Here is a 6,000-nt window from a genome sequence, read left to right as displayed (position 1 = left end):
GGTGAAAAACTGAAAGCATTCCCCCTAAAATCTGGAACAAGGCATGGATGCCCTCTCTCACCACTCCTATTCAATATCGTCCTTGAAACTCTAGCCAGAGCAATTAGACAGACCAAAGAAATTAAAGGGATATGAATTGGAAAAGAAGAACTCAAACTATCCCTATTTGCTGATGATATGATTATATACTTAGAGGAACCAGGAAATTCCACCAGAAAACTCTTAGAACTCATAAGGGAATTTAGTAAACTAGCAGGATATAAGATCAATGCTCATAAATCTAATGCATTTTTATACATAAGTGATGAATCTTCAGAAAGAGAAGTTAGGAAAACTACCCCATTCACAATAGCCTCAAAAAAAAATAAAATACTTGGGAATCAATCTCACAAAAGAGGTGAAAGACCTCTACAATGAGAACTACAGAACACTAAAGAAAGAAATTAAAGAACACCTTAGAAGATGGAAAGATCTCCCATGTTCCTGGATAGGCAGAATTAATATTGTCAAAATGACCATACTACCAAAAGTGCTATACAGATTCAATGCAATTCCAATTAAAATCCCAACGATGTACCTTACAGAAATAGAACAAGCAATCATGAAATTCATCTGGAAGAATAAGAAACCCAGAATTGCTAAAGCAATCCTTCGCAGGAAAAATGAAGCAGGGGGTATTGCAATACCAGAACTTCAACTGTACTACAAAGCAATAGTAACAAAAACGGCATGGTATTGGTACCAAAATAGACAGGTAGATCAATGGTACAGAATAGAGGACACGGACACAAACCCAAATAAATACAATTTTCTCATACTAGACAAAGGGGCCAAAAATATGCAATGGAGAAATGATAGCCTCTTCAACAAATGGTGCTGGGAAAATTGGAAATCCATATGCAACAGAATGAAACTAAACCCATATCTCTCACCGTGCACGAAACTAAACTCAAAATGGATTAAGGACCTCGGAATCAGACCAGAGACCCTGCATCTTGTAGAAGAAAAAGTAGGTCCAGATCTTCAACATGTCGGCTTAGGACCAGACTTCCTCAACAGGACTCCCATAGCACAAGAAATAAAAGCAAGAATCAATAACTGGGATAGATTCAAACTAAAAAGCTTTCTCTCAGCAAAGGAAACTATCAGCAATGTGAAGAAAGAGCCTATAGAGTGGGAGAAAATCTTTGCCAATCATACTTCAGATAGAGCACTAATCTCCAGAATCTATAAAGAACTCAAAAAACTCAACACCAAGACTACAAATAACCCAATTGACAAATGGTCTAAGGAAATGAACAGACACTTCACAGAAGAAGACCTACAAACAATCAACAAACATATGGAAAAATGTTCAACATCTCTAGTAATAAGAGAAATGCAAATCAAAACCACCCTAAGATTCCATCTCACCCCAATCAGAATGGCGATTATTAAGAATACAAGCAACAATAGGTGTTGGCGAGGATGTGGGGAAAAAGGTACACTCATACATTGCTGGTAGGGCTGCAAATTAGTGCAACCACTCTGGAAGGCAGTATGGAGATTCCTTAGAAAACTTGGAATGGAACTACCATTTGACCCAGCTATCCCACTCCTTGGCCTATACCCAAAGGACTTACAATCAGCATACTACAGGGATACAGCCACATCAATGTTCATTGCTGCTCAATTCACCATAGCCAGATTGTGGAACCAACCTAGATGCCCTTCAGTTGATGAATGGATAAAGAAACTGTGGCATATATATACAATGGAATATTACTCAGCCATAAAGAATGATAAAATTATGGCATTTGCAGGCAAATGGACGAAATTGGAGAATATCATGCTAAGTGAGATAAGCCAGTCTCAAAAAGTCAAAGGATGAATGATCTCGCTGATAAGTGGATGATGATACATAATGGGGCATGAGAGGGGTTAGTTTTAGGGTTAGAGTGAGGGTTAGGGAGGGGGGCAAGAATGGGGGAAGGAAGGACTGTATAGAGGGAAAAGAGGGATGGGAGGGGTGGGGGTAAGGGGAAAAATAACAGAATGAATCAAACAACATTACCCTATGTAAATTTATGATTACACAAATGGTATGCCTTTACTCCATGTACAAACAGAGAAACAACATGTATCCCTTTTGTTTACAATAAAAAAAATTATTTCCATGTGATAGACCTTAAAATTTTGAAAATATTAGCTGTTAAAGTGAGGTTCAAACTAGTAGCCTGTATACTGCCCCTAGTCACTGTTGCTTGCTGAGTGCAGTATCTTCCTTTATTTTTTAAAAAAGTATCTGTATATCCCTGACCAGGCATGAGGTCTTCAGTATGCTACAGTCACCATAAGTCCCTAATGTCTCACTCAGTTAATACATCCTACTTATCTGTTACTTGAATGTAGGCTATTCAGCTTGGGAGAACTAAATTAATATTGATTTTTTTCTCACTGTAAAGCAGACTGTGTTACCAACTACAGGCTCATGAAGATAGAAGACATCTGGCTCACCCTCCTGCCTTCAACAGAGCATCTATGATCCTTAACAAAGCTCAGGTTTGAGTGGTCTGTCCCCAGAAGTCACTACATCAGAAATTCGGGGAGAGTTTGAACAAAGAATATATATATACCTTAGACCAGACAAGAGGTGTGGCTATTCAGCTCACCTAAAATAAAAAATGTGAAGTCACAAAGTAAGGCACTTCTGACAAACACAGAAAGTATAGCTTTCCTATTAACAGTAAACTATTTAATCTATTAAAAAGAAATCCACCGTGTTCCATCCCATGGAGTAAATGAGAAACATACTTGACAATAAACAAGAATTCTACTTCTTTGGGTATAACCTGTCTCCTTTAGGTAGTTTATTACAGTCTCTTTGAGATAAATACTTGCATCTTTCAAATCCTCTCTCCTTCTCCCCTATATGAAAGTATTCATTTTGTCTTTGGGAAAGGACTCAAGGGTAAGGAAGGGAGTGGAGTCCCTGTGATGTTGTTCCCTGAGTCCATCTGCATAGGGGTTGACAGTGTCCCTGGGGACACCCCTGATGAAGTCCACAGTTGTTTAATCTGTCAGGGCCTGGTAGGCCTCCTACTTACCATCAGTGTGTTTCAGATGCACGCCTGGTATCCTGGTTCTCTGTTCCTTCCAAGTGCTATGTGGTATTTGAGATGGAGGAGAGGGCTTCTCTGAGCTATGCTCATATAGGTCAGGTGTAGCTGTGGCTCCTCAGGTCTCTCTGGAGAAGCCCCTGGGCATCTGTTCTCAAGGTGCTCTGTTTCCACTGGAGGCTGCAATTGTGGCTGGAGAACTCGGGCTCCAGCTTCTTGGTCCTCTCCCCTTGACTTGGTCTCTCACCCCAACACTCTGGTACAGAAATCCGTTTGGATCTGAGATTCAGCTGCCAGTCTGGGTGACTTTCCCTGTAACTCTTCAAGTCACTTTACTCCAACATGGAAACCCATCTGCCAGCTTACCAAGGCTGTACCACTGAGTCTCCATCCTCAGACCTTCTGAGATCTGTCTGGACCCTAACATGCTACACAGGAATGAAGGAATCATGGAAGTGCTTACTCAAATTCTCTTCTTCTTCTTTGCCTAATTGGGGGAACTAAAACTCCAAGCAGAAAACATGGTTAATGTCACTCTGCCTCCAAGATCATACACCTCACCATTTCTCCTTATAACCCTTCTCCTCCTCCATTTCCTCCTCTTCCTCCTTCTTCCACAAATTCCCTGGGGAGGTTTTCATTTCTATTTCCTGTCAGCCAGGACTTACATCAAAGCCTCCTTCCCAAGGGGCCTTTCCCTCTCTCCAGTCACCTGGCTATTCTTGCATAATGGCAGGTAGGTAACATACAAGAGATGGGAATCAAAATAGAAGTAAAAATTGTATTTTATTAAGCTTTCACGTCATTATTCAACCCAGAAGCATATAGATTACAATGACTCGTAGATGAAAGGCCGTGACTATTTTATCAGGCAAAGGATTATGTATTCTGGTCAATATTTCTATTTTGCTAACGTAACATTTCTTAGAATGCACCCACAACACATGCTTACCTCTAACACGTTCACCACCCCCACCCCCCACCTAACCATGCAGTGCTGCTGCGGAGCTGAGTGTGGCTAATTCAGGTGGTCCTGCCTGCCACAACAGCTGAGCCATCTCCACCTGCTCACCCTTCCTCCCAGGGCTCCCTCTCCGCTTGCCCTCAGAAACTTTGGCACACACCAGTCATGTTCCCAGCATGATGGCAAATCCCAGTGTGGAGGGAAATGATGAAAAGAGCCTACAGAGGAGTACAGTTCAGCGCTGAAGGACATTTTCCAGGTTTTCCAAAACCCCAAAGCTTCTGAAGGCTCTAAAGATCAGCATTCTGTACAATTAAATCAACCCAGGGCTCCATGGTATCTTTTTCCATTTTTGTCCCTGGGTGGCACAAAAAAGAATCACCACTCCTCAGTAAGTCTGAATTTTCAGCTTTCTCTATTTGACCTATGTTCCATTTCCCCAAACTACATAAAATGTGTTTTTTTCACTAGACATGAACCTTCCCTTCCTCTCCCTGGCCACTGTATATACCTGTAGAACATTCTTGGAGATCAACAGAGGTTTACATGGCTGTCCTCCTCACACTGCTTGCCTGAGAAGCATCCCTATGTGGCACGAGGTTCAATCACTTCTATTTTCTCCTGCACAGGTCATTTGTGCCCTGAACCTGCCTAACTTGTATTGTGATTATACATTTTTAAAAAAAAAACTAATTCTTAAGTACTTGATCCATTTTGAGTTGAGTTTTGTGCAGGGTGAGAGATAGAGGTTTAATTTCATTTTACTGCATATAGATTTCCAGTTTTCCCAGCACAATTTGTTGAACAGGCTATCTTTTCTCCATTGTATGTTTTTGGCTCCTTTGTCTAATATGAGGTAACTGTATTTATGTGGATTTGTCATTGTGTCTTCTATTCTGTACCATTGGTCCACCTGTCTATTTTGGTGACAATACTATGCATTTTTGTTATTATTGCTCTGTAGTATAGTTTAAGGTCTGGTATTGTGATCCCTCCTGCTTCACTTTTTCTGCTTAGGATTGTTATGGCTATTCAAGGTCTCTTATTCTTCCAGATGAAGTTCATGATTGCTTTCTCTATTTCTATGAGGAATGTCATTGGGATTTTAATTGGAATTACATTGAATCTGTATAGCGCCTTTGGTAAAATGGCCATTTTGACAATATTGATTCTGCTTATTCAAGAACATGGGAGATCTTTCCATCTTCTAAGGTTTTCTGCACCAAATAGAAGACAAAGAAGGCCCAAAACTTCATCATGTTGGTTTAGGATCAGACTTCCTTAACAAGACTCCCAAAGCACAAGAAATCAAAGCACGAATTAATAAATGGGATGGACTCAAACTAAAAAGCGTTTTCTCAGCAAAGGATACAATCAAGAATGTGAAGAGAGAGCCTACAGAGTGGGAGAAAATCTTTGCCACATGCACTTCTGATAGAGCACTAATCTCCAAAATTTATAAAGAACTTATAAAACTTTACACCAAAAGTACAAAGAACTCAGTCAATAAATGGGCCAAGGAACTGGACAGACACTTTACAGAAGAAGACATGCAGGTGATTAATAAATATATGAAAAAGTGTTCAACATCTCCAGTAATCAGAGAAATGCAAATTAAAACAACTCTAAGATTTCATCTTACTCCAATTAGAATGGCTATTATCAAGAACACAAATGATAAGAGATGTTGGTGTGGAGGTGGGGAAAAGGGCACACTTTTACATTGTTGGTGCAGGTGCAAATTTGTGCAGCCACTCTGGAAAGTGGTGTAGAGATTCCTCAGAAAACTTGGAATGGACCAATCTTTTCACCCAGTTATCCCACTTCTTGGTTTATACCCAAAGGACTTAAAATTAGCATACTACAGTAACACAGCCACATCAATGTTTATAGCAACTCAATTCACAATATCTAGAGTGTGGAACCAACCTATATGCC

Source organism: Sciurus carolinensis, chromosome 2 (assembly GCF_902686445.1).
Source record: "Sciurus carolinensis chromosome 2, mSciCar1.2, whole genome shotgun sequence".
Classification (NCBI taxonomy): Eukaryota; Metazoa; Chordata; class Mammalia; order Rodentia; family Sciuridae; genus Sciurus; species Sciurus carolinensis.
The sequence above is the reverse complement of the archived record's forward strand: the minus strand, read 5'-3'. Positions refer to the sequence as shown.